Source organism: Colias croceus, chromosome 14 (assembly GCF_905220415.1).
Source record: "Colias croceus chromosome 14, ilColCroc2.1".
In the NCBI taxonomy this organism is placed as follows: domain Eukaryota; kingdom Metazoa; phylum Arthropoda; class Insecta; order Lepidoptera; family Pieridae; genus Colias; species Colias croceus.
In genome coordinates this window covers 2,495,527-2,511,242 of record NC_059550.1, presented here as the reverse complement: position 1 = coordinate 2,511,242, position 15,716 = coordinate 2,495,527, and the positions used below count along the sequence as shown (strand labels likewise).

The window sequence follows — 15,716 nt, the reverse complement described above, 5'->3', positions numbered from 1 at the left end:
TTACCTATTCTGAAATTCAACCATAATACAACCAGCAAAAAGGGAATTGAACAAAGAATCTTATGTCAAAATATCCATACCGTATAGCAATAATACGAGAAGCAGCTTTAGAAGCTTTAAAACTCAAAGAATGAACCAACATTTCCTTTATATTTTCTTGTATTGCATTTTACCCGAAACCTAATAAAAAAGTTGTAACACTGCAATTTCGAATATCATCATACTCTTAACTTTAATCTCATAAGGACCTTGCTTATTAGTATTGCATGACTAAATAATATTCTTAAAACATTAGATTCCATTTCATTTTGTAGCCTACAAAAATGGATTGGTCTGCAGGTCGGATCGTCTGGAAGAGCAATCTATTCAATCCAGAACCGAAATTTGAGCAACCCTTTTAACGTGAAAGTAATTTAAATAATAGTTCCCACAGCATTAGTACCTTTAAACCCGCCTTTAATTTATGGCTTGATCCATATTTTATTGTTGGGGTTAAGTCGTACGGAAGTAAGGGCTAGGTCACGGCACCGACACACATGACCGAAACTTTAATCACGTTAATTAATTTCCGGGCTTAGATGGGCTTTCCGCTTCGAGATAACATTCGTTTTCCTTTATTAGTTAAGAGGTTAATTAAATTATGGGATATCTGTTATAGCTGATTGGGAAAAAGTTTGGAGTGCGTTTCTGTAGAATGAATTGGAAGTTTCTTTTGGACGTGTGATTAAGTGGTGTTTTAGTGTGTGGACATTTGTTATAATTGATAATATAAGTGTAACGGAACGGACGGAAGTGTAATTGATATAAGTGTACCTACGGTGTTTCACTTATATGTAAGTCATCCCAAAATTGCACGTAGGTAGGTACATGTATATTTTTTTCTGTTGAAAAAAGATTTTTTTTTAATTGATGTAGAAGAGGATTTGAATGACAAGTAACATATTATTTATGACGTCGTTGTATATTTTAGTAAAACTATTTCACTTAGGGCCGATTTTTCAATCCTTGGTTAAAATTAATCTGTCCAATAAAGTATTACACGAACATTTTAAAATGTCACCTGTAAACTGTCGAATACGGAAAATTGGAATACATTTTTGAAATAGTAGCTTTATATGTTATTCGTTGAATAAGTTTTAACCAACGATTGAAAAAATCAGCCCTTAGAAATATTGCACATGGCCTATATTGCCATGGTTCGATTGGTTTGTTTCATTTAAATGGGCTGGAGTAATGTCGATGGAATTCAACACTACGTTTGAATGTAGGTGTTGGAATTCCAATCCTCGTGAAGTTAGAGCAACTATTGCAAACAATTCAGGTATGAACATTATTTTAAATCGACATCCTACAATATTGTATTCGTACTGGTACAGGCACTCTTAATATTAAAGGAGCTTTGAAACTTGCAACTCGTTCGACGTCATTAAAGGTTGTCGTCGCTGTTACTGGAGCAGCAATTACTGTCTATCAGCGTACCTCTGATTATTTGAAAATCGAATCAGTTTTTATCCCACTTTTAAAATTGACACTTTCTAGAAAATGGCTTAGCTTGTCAGTGGATGATTAATCCTCAAATGTCAAGAAGGGTTCGTTCAGCGGATTTATCGTAATTTTATAGTATTCTATGGATTGTATAGTGGTATCTAATAGTCTTCTTAGTAATTCTAAGCTTAGTTTAAACTTAAATATTTTTTATTCAATTTAATATCATTAAATTTATGAAATACTAAACAATCTGCAAAAGTTTTGAAAATATCTTACACTCTGAAATATTTCCAATTTTTACTGACGTATATTATATACCAGCTTTCCACCCGCAGCTTCACCCGCGCAGTCAAAGAAAAACCCGCATAGATCCCATTCCCGTGGGATTTCCGGGATAAAACTTGGTCTATGTCCTTTCTCAGGTATCAAAATAACTCCATACCAAATTTCATGCAGATTGGTTCAGTGTGCCTAGTGCGAGTTTTCATCGAGTACGAAACGTTACTATCGCGTCTGCGTCACAGCGAAATTTGTATGGGGAATCAAAGCTTCCCCATACGTCCGCTTGGGGCGCTGTTCGATTTCCCATACTAATTCGGCTGTGACGCAAACGCGATAGTAACGTTTCGTACTCGATGAAAACTCGCACTAGGCACACAGTAGTTATGGCGTGATTGAGTAACAGACAGACAGACAGAGTTACTTTCGCATTTATAATATTAGTATGGATTTAATGCATCTAGTTATTTTTTAATTAAATAAACACTACTTGAATACAAATTTCAAATATATTGCTACGTATTTAATCTTGTTACACATCTCACCTATCTCTCTCATTGCGAAAAATAACCTATAATTGCCATAGAAATATCAAATGGGATTTATTTCCAACATTTGATTGCTCTATTTATTGCGTTAAAAATATCGAACAAACTCGCGGATAGTCCGAGCGATTCCAGCAAATGAATCCAAATGGAGTAATTATATCGCACACGTGTTTAAAATGCCTTTTCGAACGATTATGGGATTGCCCGCTTTTAAATGGCTATTGGAATATGAGATGCGAAATGTTTGGATTTCATATTTGCGTAAATACCTATTACAAGTATAGTTTATAGTACGAGCTCTCCTGCCTTGTTGGTAATTGAGTATTTGAATAAAAAAAAATTATTGATTTTTTTTATGTATTTTAAAACCTTATTATTAATATTATTGATATTTAATGCAAAAAACTCCAAAAAAAAATTTTTTCAATTAATTATAAGCAATTAAAAATTGATGAAATTTTAATTAAAATCACGTGACTATAAACGCGCCATGACTGGTCACCATAGATGTGACGTCAAAATGTTTTAGTTGTATACGTTTTTCTATCAACTGCAATGTGTGAAAACTAACATTATGACGTCACACGCGTCCGGGTGACGCTTCGGGAGTTGTCGGTGTGTTTTCGGTACTGGATTCAAAGACTAATTTTTATTTTGAAATAACTTTTGAATTATTGCAAAAAAAATTTAAAAAAATAGTTTTGTTATAAAACTAATGTATAATCTTTCCATTTAGCACAAAAAAATTTTTTATTCAAATACTCAATTGCATAATCTTTATAAAATTAGGCTTGTTTGAAAATATTAGAGGAAACGTCAACTCTCACTTTAAAGTATTGTTTTTCTGATCAGGAAAACTATACAAAAATATTTTTTCGGATATGTATAATCCTTAAGTATGGATTGGGTATTGGATAGATACAAGACAGATCACATAAACGAGACAATCGTTAATATTCTTAACATACTATACCCCCATACTACAAAACACTATCTTGCACATATAACATTATTTCAATAGTAAAAATCGATCCCATATCCTCCAGAACTATCGCCTAAACACTATACCAATCATACTTTGAATTCAAACTACTTTAATACTTTCTACAAGTAGGTATTAATGTTCTACGCCATACAAGAAACGCTACCGAACATAATTATCTTCAAGCGACACTTATTCAAATTCGCTATTACAATAATAACTCTCATTCATAATAAGTATTCCAGCTAATAGAGCTTTTAATGAAAATGGTATGTATAAGCCGGGTTATTCAAATATACTTCCTTGAATCCTGCCGCACTCTTCCAATTTCACTATTGCAACTAATTAAAACTTTAGTTAAATCCGACACTGCCATTATACTTTTAGAAATAGCGGGTTAACCTGGTACTGAAGAGGAAAATCAAGGGATGCGTTTACACCGTTATGCCAAAGGAAATATTTTCATTACATCATATTATTATAATTATGTATGTAGTATGAGAAGCGTTCTATCATATTGGTCCTTTTTGTTAAGGTTTGAGCGGTAGGAAAAATTATCAGTTTATACGTAAATTTTTCGAGTATAAATAATTTTACGATGTTCATTAAAATGCACGGTTTCTATCATCACTACATTGTTAACCGACTTCAAAAAAAAGGAGGAGGTTATCAATTCGGCCGGTATATTTTTTTTTTTTTTTTTTTATATATGTACACCGATTACTCCGAGGTTTCTGAACCGATTTACGTGATTCTTTTTTTGTTCGATGCGGGATGGTGTCGAATTGGTCCCATAAAAATTTTATTCGGATAGGCCCAGTAGTTTTTATTTTATGAGCATTTTTGTCTGTAGGTATTTGTAAATTTTGCAAGTGCAAGTTTGAAATCGGTTGTTTTTAACGCAGTTATCACTTGTATAAAACAAAGTCGCTTTCTCTGTCTCTATGTCCCTATATCCCTATGTCCCTTTGTATGCTTAAATCTTTAAAACTACGCAACGGATTTTGATGCGGTTTTTTTTAATAGATGGAGTGATTTAAGAGGAAGGTTTTAGCATATAATTTATTAGGTTTTAGACAAAGCGGGCGAAGCCGCGGGCGGTAAGCTAGTAAATTATAAATTATGGGAGTAGTCACAAAGTAGATGATGACTACAATGTTTTCAAATGGAGCCGCTAGATGACGCTACTGTTGAAAAAAAATGTGTGCGTGTACTAGAGTACACACGTAAGAAGTGAAACTTAGGGATAAGAAAAAGTTGGCGCGTAACGCAAAAATGTCACGCCTACAGCTACGGCGTAACGCAAAAATGTCACGCCTACAGCGTAACGCAAAAATGTTACACTAAATTTTTGTCCAACCCCGATAAAGAAGTTTCACTTCAATAAGTCTTCTAGATAATGCTAACAAAATTGTTTTCCCCTTATGTATAAAGTCCCCAAGACCAGTTTTTCGACTGTGAATAATCTTTTTCATCATCGCCAATTTTTTAATTCCTTACTTTTAGTAAGGTTTATAAATATAATTTAATACTTACTTTTACTTACTATAAAAATTTATACTTCACCAAAAAAAAGTAACCGTAAGATTGTAGGGTACCAGTTTCCATCATTAGCAGACATTAGTCCTTGCGTTGTATTTGACGTTATTATTGAAGTGAAACTTTTTTATCGGGGTTGGAAAAAAATTTAGTGTAACATTTTTTCGTTACGCGTGACATTTTTCCGTTACGCGCCATCTTTTACTTATCCCTATAGCGACGAGCGTTTTAGGTTAACGTATTTCTGTAATATTTATTTATTTAATTATTTATTGCACACACAAAAGAGACACATAAAGTACAGATAATAGGAAAATAAAGTGTACAAACGGTGGCCTTATCGCTAGGTAGCGATCTCTTCCAGGCCACCGTATGTAATATGTAAGGAGAGACGTTAAAAGGAGGTGGGTGAGCAAAAAATAAGGCTTTAGGAAAAAAGAAAATATAATTATAAATTATATTATAATATTGTATATAGTAAATTATTTTTTGAAAAATAAGGTCATAAAGAAGTTTCACTTCTTACGTGTGTAGGTACTCTAGTACACGCACACATTTTTTATTAGCAGACATTATGATACTAATTTTTACATCCAATGTAAAATGCAATAAATATAGGCAAACTGAGCACAGAGCACGGTGTAAGCAGCGCTCAACTTTCAGTTGGACGAAAACAGCGACTTAAATGTCTTCCTCCGAGCCAATTCCATAAGGTACTTATTTAGTTTGTTGACATCCTGATAGTGAATTCCGCGGTTACAGTACTTGCCAGTATAATGCACGCTATCTTTCCAATGCAAGACTCATTAAGAATTGAATATTTATATCGCTTGAATTTGCGGCTCCATTCCACGTTAAGAACGCGAATAAAGTCAAATCACCAATCAACATTTAGTTGATACGTGTAATATTCAAGACCAAATATAAAAAATAAAATATATGTAAAACTTGATGATATTTTCGATTATACTGTCAGATCAAAAACATAAAATATTGAAATTGACTCGATAGAAAAAATTCACGAAGTTACCTCTAAATTTCACACTTTTACGTTTTTTACTTGACATGGTAATGCCTATTATGTTCTTTTTTTCATAAACAATTATATTGAAACATTTGTGAGAACTTTGTCCGACCACTTTTTTGTAATTACTTATAGTTTTGGTTTAATCACGATAAAACACTTTTGGCGCTTACTATATTTTTAATTACGCAAGAAATCATCTTGCATCGCACGTTCCGGGAGCTAAAAACATAATTCTATTTCATACATCAGACGCTATCGCTCCGTTGAGACGAGTAGACCATGCTCAAATTGCTGTGCCGCGCGCCGATTTTTTAATAATATTGTTTCAATATTGTTTTTTTGAAAATGGTACACAACAAAAGAACATTGAAACTTCAGAAACGAGAACTAAAAGAGATTCATATTTAAATGATATCTAACTAATTTTCGAAGATAAGTTAATATAGTATTGTAATCATATTATTAATAAATAATTATTAGTTATTTATAATAAATAATAAATTATTATTTATTAATATGTATTAATAAAAAATACGACTTTCGATTCATTTCAGAAACTTTATGCAGGTGAGTTTAGATATTACATAAATATGTAATATCTAATCACACTCACACGAATTTATGCATAAATTCGTTTCCGTGGGCTGAGTATTGACGCGACGATCTTAGGTATACAAACATATATATATATATATATTATATGGATACAAATATTTCATTCATAGTGTTACATCAATAAAATCAAGAAAGATTTATGGTATATTTTTTTATGAATTATTATATTATTACTTATTACCATTACTACTATGATTACCTACTACCTATTTGTAGATTCCTATGGTTGTTCCAGTAAATAACGTAAATAGGTTGTGAATAGTAGGTATATATAATATAATATATTCACAATCTGTATTACTAATCACTGGTGCAGTGATGAGTGAACTCCCATAAATAATTATTATAATCCATACTTATATTATAATTGCGAAAGTAACTCTGTCTGTCTGTCTGTTACTCAATCACGCCTAAACTACTGAACCAATTTGCATGAAATTTGGTATGGAGATATTTTGATACCCGAGAAAGGACATAGGCTACCTTTTATTGCGAAATATGTACCACGGGCGAAGCCGGGGCGGACCTCTAGTAAATTATAAAGTTATACCTGCTCATTATTTGAAATCTATCGTAAAATTAGTGTCAATAAAATTTCGCGTTTCGCGTTGTCACGTTATCACGTGTTTTTTCAATTCTTTTTTTATTGTATCCCTTGAAGTACAAGGATGGTTCTCATGTAGAGAAAACGTAAATATGTACGGGCGAAGCCGGGGCGGACCGCTAGTTACAAATAAAATACATATCATTCACTAGCTTTCCGCCTGCGGCTTCGCCCGCGTTTTCAAAGAAAAACCCGCATAGTTCCCGTTCCCGTGGGATTTCCGGGATAAAACCTAGCCTATGTTACTCGTGGATAATGTAGCTTTCAAATGGTGAAAGAATTTTTAAAATCGGTCTAGTAGTTTATGAGCCTATTCATTACAATCAAACAAACAAACAAACAAAGTTTTCCTCTTTATAATATTAGTGTAGATTAGTGTAGACAAACACTATGAATAGGGTTGCCAACTTTTTTTACAAGAAATAAAGTACGTATATTCATAATTCATTATTCAGGTCTATGAAGATTATTAAACAGTATTTTAGCAAAACAAACATTATTTATTGTAGTGTGTGCCCTCTGACTAAATAAAAAAAATTGTGAGCGTCTAAATGTAACACATAATAATGTGTCTGCACTTTGATGCTGAAAACAGTCTTTTGTATAAGTACTTTTTTTTTGTTAAACAGTAAAAAGTATAATTTAGTGAAAAACAGTAGAATACTGTTTGGCAACCCTAAGTATGAATACACTCGCGAATGCAAATTCTGGTTTTGTGCGTGTTTCCACTTTCAACTATCAAGTGACGATTTATTTATTTGTTTTGTTTCGTAATTATTATGGTCAAATATTAATAACGAAACAAATTATTATGGACTCGATATTTTATTGTTTCACGGTAGTCGTCTTGTCGTTTGCTCAAGAACGTGAAATTGAATGATAATTATTTTTTTTTTATAAAGTCAAAACCATTTTCTTTCAAATAAAAACTTGTTTTTATTGAAAACAAAAATCAGAGTGTTGCTAGGAATAAGTATAACATTAAATAGTAATGTTAGGATATCGAAACATTTTTGTATAGGCCTGAACGTTATAGTGAAAACGCGCTCTAAGATCTGAGTAATATACATGTCGTGGCCATATCGTAGATTTGCTCATTTCATGAAATGGCCAATTTAGTTTGGCCAGATCGTTAAATTGCCAACGTTTCACGATTTGGTCATCCACATTTGGCCAGATCGTCGATCTGGCCAAACGTGGATGGCCATTTCACGAAATTCGACCATTTTTGTTAAAGCGATTCGCTTCTGGCACTCGCCGGCCGCTGCCGCGGCACGCTCGCTTTGCTCGCTCGGCTCGTGCGTTGTTTATTAAAGTCTAACCTAACCTATATTTTATACGTTCTGGCCAAATGTCGATGACCAAATCGTGAAACGTTGACGATTTAACGATCTGACCAAACTATGTTGGCCATTTCATGAAATGAGCAAATCTACAATATGACCACGACATACACACCACTAGATATGCAAATATTTCTCCAAGCTAATTTACCTTGTACTAATATTATACTAATGTTGTACTAATATTGTAAATGTGAAAGTAACTCTGTCTGTCTGTCTGTTACTCAATCACTCCTACTGAACCAATTTGCATGTAATTTGGTATAGAGATATTTTGATACCCGAGAAAGGACATAGGATAGGTTTTATCCCGGAAATCCCACGGGAACGGGAATTATGCGGGTTTTTCTTTGACTGCGCGGGCGATGCCGCGGGCGGAAAGCTAGTATATAATAAATATAATATAAACACAACAATATAACATTCATTCAAATCATACAAACAAACAGACAGACATAAACACACAGGCAGAATTTTTTTACGGATTCGTGCTCTATACTGTTTCCCTAATATTGTTTTTTTTGAATATATTACATACATACTTACACTTTTTTACTGTTTTATTATATACGTATAGATTATCATCAATAATTATAAATAAAAAATAATAATAAATTATCATATTACATAATTTGCCATGATTTCAACTTCACTGTTTTATATAATTATTTCATTAATATACTAACTACCGAAAATACGCGTAGAACGAGCGAAGAATATTGTGTTTAATTTAGCGTCCGATGAACTTTACGTAAGTACGATGAGCCGGGTGCGGAGTGTATGATGGAAGAAAGATTGCGCGCGGCATGGCGCGCTAGGGCGGGGCCCATAACTTTAGAAATTCTCTGCCTTTATGCCCACTCTTAATGTCATTTTTAAATTGCAAGACTAGGTTGGATAGTAGTAATGTCGCAAGAAGCTGTCGCAACGTTTTCTTGGTATTTTCTTCTCTGTTTCAATTAACTCGTGGAGTTTTTAAATGATAGTAACGAGGAAGGGAAAATTAAGAAAACAATTAAAAAACACTGTTATTATTCTTGAAATGTTAAACTATAAATATACTACAGCAATAAAAACACACAATGCTGCTCGAAAAATATATTTTAGTCAGATTACATAGTCGTGTCATAAACATTAATACGATATTAAGCAAATAAGCATGCACTCCCTATCACTTTGAATCCAGACTTTACCTACACTTAAGACATTCGACATCTACCTGCGTGTAATTTGACAAACTGTCACGTGGAATAATTCAATGGGTCTCTTTGAACGTGCCGTCGTTCGCCTGACGTTCGTCAGATCAGACAGAACCGTGTCACGTAAGACGCCGTATAATTACGACAAACCATGCTTGAAATTAATAGTTACATGGAAGTTGCGGTGTCGATCTGAATGTGACTTATCTTGGAATGTGTTCTTCATTGCGATTACGTAATGGGATTAGTTTGTTATTATATTGTAAGTATTGGGATAATTGGTGGAAAATAATGAGTTTTAAGCTATTACATAGAAGCTCTATCGCGGGCCTTGAGCGCGGGGACCAAATCCAGAAATTCCGTAACGAAAAAACCTCACGCTCCCCACTCCGACGGGCACGGAGGTGTGGCTTGAAGGCATGCTATGTAATAGCTTTACCGCGGCAGTCCCCGAGTGACACACGTCTTTTTTTAGCTTAGTGTGTTCAGTTATGGCTTCATAGCATTTGATGGATTATCTTATGTGAATATTCTGATAGCATTCTAATAAGAAAGTTTTTATGTGGTACCTTCACTTGGTAATAAATAATGGATTCAGCATCTTCTTAAGCTGGTTGATGTGTCGTCAAACTATGTATGTATTTATCCTCATGATTAAATTTCTAGTAAAAAAGTCTGAAGCATATCTGAGAATTCTAAATTCATAAAAGCTGTAATAAAACGTGTAATCTGTTTTCATCAGAACCTAGCAAAGACAATTTTATTAATTCTTAAAATGTAATCTGTAAGAATTACAACGAAATATCAACAGGGCAATAAAAATATTTCGTGGAAACGGATAATTCATCACCATTTCAAGAGTTAAAAGTGTTTCAGTTTCTAATGCTAAAGTATCTCAAGGGTCTACTAATTTACAATTACACATGGAACTTACGGTGCAAACATTAGTTCAATTCCCATATAGCTCGTTATACCCACCAACCAGGTTACCAGGTATGTGGTCACGTGCGCGGCTAACATCATAAGTTGGGCAATTTGCATACGAACTTGTCAGGGATACCCAGCCATCAGACACACCTGTCAAGCCGCTCGAAAATTTGCTAATTATAAAGTGCATTTCTACATAGATATTATATTTGCATCCCAATAAATCCTCTTCTAATAACTGAACATAGAATAAGATATTGTTATAAAAAATCTGGGTTATGCGATTCAATAACAAAATATTATTCCTTCTCATTATACAACGGCGTGAATAAATACAATCTGCAATTTAAATTATTGAAACAGCTTTTTTCCTCTAGTATAATTAGCTTCGGTTAAGAGCGGTTGAAACCGCTATATCCCTCCAGTGTTTAAACTTTATTTAGGACATGCATGTCAGTGTTATTTTAAATAAAACAGGTTTTATAGAAATGTAGGTTACATTGAATTATGCTGAATTATGCACTTGTCCTATTTATGTGCAATTTGTTTATATTTAAAATTATTAACACCTTTATTTTTGTTTGTCATTTTTGTCCTAACAATAAGGATGAAATTAAGCATAACATCCTAGATTTAGAATTATTTGTAGTATTCTTTATATTTTATTAACCTTACTATAAGTAAGGCTTTAAAAAATTGAGTTAGACTCATTTGAGTGTTCCCCTCCACGGAAATCTTTAGTAAAAGGCGAAAGATTTATACGTTTTGAAGGGAAACCAGAGTGACGAAAAACTGGTCTTGGGGACTATATACGTAAGGGGAAAACAATTTTGATAGCGGCATCTTGAAGTCTTGTTTTCAACAAGAGTGACATCTAGCGGCGTGAATTGTAACTAAATTTTTATCTGTTGCTTTTATCTGTTCCTTGTCTATCCATGTTATAATAATGAAATGCTCTTCACAGTTTCTCAGAAGAAATTCTAAATAAATATTAATGGAAAATATCAACTAGTATAGAAAGCAGGTACATCAGGACCGCAGTATTAAGGTAGAACATAGAGGCTAGAATTGTTAATACATAATTATATTGTTCTATTCAATTATGTTAAATAATGTTCAGGAAGTTTAGGTAAAGCCTTCAATTGTGTGATACGAGTAGGAATATTGTCGTGTGCTGCTTATATTGAATAGTCAGTGCTATAATTCTAGTTAAAACTTGCTTTTGTTTAGGTTATATAATTATCTAACAATCAGTACCTTAGCAATATTTTGTAGCAGCTAATAGATTTTGATAGGGTATTAGAATGAGATAACCCCCAAAAAAATAAATGAATAAGACAATTGACAAAGGTCTATAAAGGTATTGTAAATATCACAGACCACAGTATGTTTATATTTATTTCTCTCTATCATTTGTCTTCAATCAAACCCAATCCATTTCTACATACGCAATACGCGTAATGCTTAAACTTATCCAATCTTCAAACAGAAAACGGTCCACTTTTTAATATAACAGCCCTCGTTAAAATGGTTAACTATAGAATTACACTTCACTGAGTACCTTTATCCGCTAACTTTAATCTTATACACATATCATAAAAGTTAAGATTACCCAACGGTATAACTTATACCGTTTATTCAGATCAAAGGGCCCCATTCTAGGCAGTCCTTGCTAAGACATACCCTTCGCGTGTAATAATTCAGGGTACCTGTATTGTACGTAAACTTTTATGATATTTTATTATTATTGACGTGACAACGTCTTATAATTCGATAGAGCCGGCTGCACGCCCGAAAAAACATGACTCATGCGGCGTTACCTCGCTCTGAGGCGTTCCATGTAAGGCTTGAGGTGCAAGCGAGAGCGCGGAACGAGCGACAAAGAAGGACAATCGTTGTCACGTTCAACTATCGTCAGTAAACCGACTTTACAGACAACCAATTTTTTTTAGTTGTTGTTTGCTATACTTACCATGCTTCATTGTGCATATCCTATATTAAAAATATATTTGAAGTGGTTGTATTGATGATTTGCCCAAATTTGAAGTCCTGACAATTCTTCTCTAGATCGAATAGGTCAGGTCAGCAACTTGGGAAAATATTAATCTTTGCTTAGATCTAAATTACAACTCAAACTTATATATAAGTTTAGTTTGAGTGTGTTATTAGGTGTATGAGAACAATAATAACGCAAGCAAACTATATAATATTTTTTACTATCACAGAAAGCTTGGGCAGAATGTTGTTCAATGTATCTATTATCAATAGAAGTATAATAGGCTCAATTGATGTTCTACTCAAATATTGTAGAGCCCTTTTACATGTTGGAAATCTTGTTTCATGTTAAGCTATGTAGGTAGTATTCAATGGGCCGGGATCTGATTGAGTATTTGATGATTCTTAATTGCTGCGTATTTGCGTAATAGTTCAGGATACATCGCCCATTTTTGCAAGTGACTATCTATCAAGCTAATTTTCCGTTTGTAGCTTTATTTTGATGAGACGCCCAATAATTTCGTGTACGAAAGTCTCTATTGTGGTAGCTAACAGAGATAATAAGGATAAAAAATTTTGATTTGATGGATCTCAAATTTTTATTACTAACTCAATTTTTTTTGTTCAATCTCAAGATAATTACCTAAATTATTCGTAAAAATATTTGTCCTACAAAATCTATGGTTGGTTCAAAGAGTCCCCCTTTCCAAAGTGTATCGATAACGAGGTCATCATAAATGATTACTAACAAGCTGATTTTTTTGTTTTCACTTAGTTAATGTTTATATAATTCAACAGACATATTGTCCTACAAATTGCGTAATAAATATTTACCACAATCGAGAGTTTCGTACACGAAATTATTCGGTGTCTCATCAAAATAAAGCTACAAACGGAAAATTAGCTTGATAGTAGTCACTTGCAAAAATGGGCGATGTATCCTGAACTATAAATTATTTCTTGTACGTGACATAAGCTTTCTCAAACCATAATGAAGTCAATCCTCAATCCAAAAACCAGGTTTTTGCCTTCAAAAATGTCGTAACAATTACCTAACTAAAATTAGCGAAGTAGGTACCTAATCTATACTTAATATTTAAAGCTGAAGAGTTTGTTTGTTTGTTTTAATGCGCTAATCTCAGGAACTACTGGTCCAAATTGAAAAATTGTTTCGGTGTTAGATAGCCCATTTATCGGAAAAGGCTAGAGGCTATATGTCATCACCCTAAGACGAATGGCAGCTGCAGCTAATGCGGGTAAACCAGCAGGCCACAGCTAGTTAATAATAATCCAGTAGAACATATTAACTAAAATGAAAAAGTAATTAATAATTATCCTGAATATTAAACTCCTGTTAAACTCTAAGTAAAATAGGGAGTTAAGCTAGTATAAGATACATGAAGTGTGAATATTTTACGTGCATAAACTTTGACTTCCTCGAATAGTATGTGACTTACAAAGTGACATCAAATAGCAATAAATGCTCGTTCACTGAAAATGTAAATTTAGGGACCAGTGATGTGATTATTCTGGAAGGTAAGATTTTCATTATAATGTAATGCGTAAAGATTTAAGGAGCGCTTTTAAAATGGTCTATATTTTGATACAATATATTATAGGTAGAGTACGGAATTAAAAATCGTATATTTCTAGATATGCTTAATTTTATTTATTGTCATAATAATAGTTTATAGAACAAGGGCTCTTTTTACATGCAAACATAGGGGAGATGTTATTGTAATAACTACGAGAACTTTTATAGATTCTATTAATTGTACCTAAAATGACGAAACAAAAAAAAAATCTTCTGCAGAGTAATAAATAGCTTAGTGATTTTGTAGGTACTATAAAATATTTGACGCCAGATTGAATAATGTTTTTATGATAATATAATAGCCATTCATCCCGGTTTCGTATGTACTCTTGTTTGAACCGTAACAAAAAAGTATAAGACATGATGCCGTATTTATTATTTCAATGTAATTTTTAAACTGGTTAAATAAAAATTGTCAATATCTTAGAAGCTAAACAGAAGACACACATCACAAAAGAGTAAAAATATCCTCAAAATGTGATCTAAAATACGTACATCTCACGATAAATACCCCACAAAAGTTAATATTTATTAAATATATAATCAGTATATATCATCCAGTAACGAATATAGACCATGTACTGTATAGAGATCACGGGCCACCGCTTCGATTATGACGTCGAATTCTCACTACATTAAACAATTCTTACCGAACGAAGGCGCCGTTCAAATGACAAAGTTTCCGTATATTTTACCATTTGTTTGAAGGCAATTGAAGTGGATTGTTTTAATGTTGTGTTATGATATTAGTGGGCTAATAATAGGCTGGTCTACATAGTCCTAAGAGCTTCAGTTGGAAAGGTATGGGACTTGTATGTACCTAATGGGTTGGAAATTTGAAGAGCTTTCACAAATTTAATTTTATCTACATACGCATACGTATATATATATATATTTTTAAAAATTGTACGCCACATGGCAGACCACAGCGGATCACCTCATACAATGTAATAACCCTTATAACTTGTGAATCACAATTTGAATTGGAATTTTGAATTTGAATATGTATTTTTCTCAAACACTATGAAACAATCAACGTTTCTTCTAGTATTATTGACATATCTGCCATCTAGTGTAAGTTTAATATTATATAATAATAGTCACACGTCTTTCCCTGTACTTTACTTTGGGCCGTACTTTTCTAAGGAAAGTCAAGCAATTGTCTCTGAAATTAAATATATTGAAAGTAAACTTCGGTCATACAAAGTTTACTTTGTGAAGACTCTTTTGCTGTAAAGTAGTCAATATTATGAATCTGGGCCTAAGACTAGCAGTCTACCCCAACGTCGAAACGTCGGGAAAATAAAATAATGGATAAATTGCATTTAAAATCGGCTAAAAATTTTTAATTTCTAAAGCGGCGTGTCGTGTAATCAAACCAAATCAATTTCTGACATCTACGAAGCGCGTTTGTACTAAAAATTATAGCATTATCGACCATACATACCTACATAATAATTATATATTATTCCTTTATATACTTACCAAGAATTAATATGGGCTGATGATGACAAAGACAAACTGACAATTTTTTATCTTCATACAAAAAGTATTACATTTAATACTACAAAAATAT

General features: G+C 33.0%; 1 non-coding gene across 1 annotated transcript; it reads right to left on the bottom strand.

The window, feature by feature from the left end:
* Positions 1-11,218: 11,218 nt before the first annotated feature.
* LOC123697627 lies at positions 11,219-11,336 on the bottom strand. The gene has a single exon (XR_006752257.1). It is a non-coding gene; the product is annotated as a U5 spliceosomal RNA (small nuclear RNA).
* Between the last annotated feature and the right edge of the window lie 4,380 nt (positions 11,337-15,716).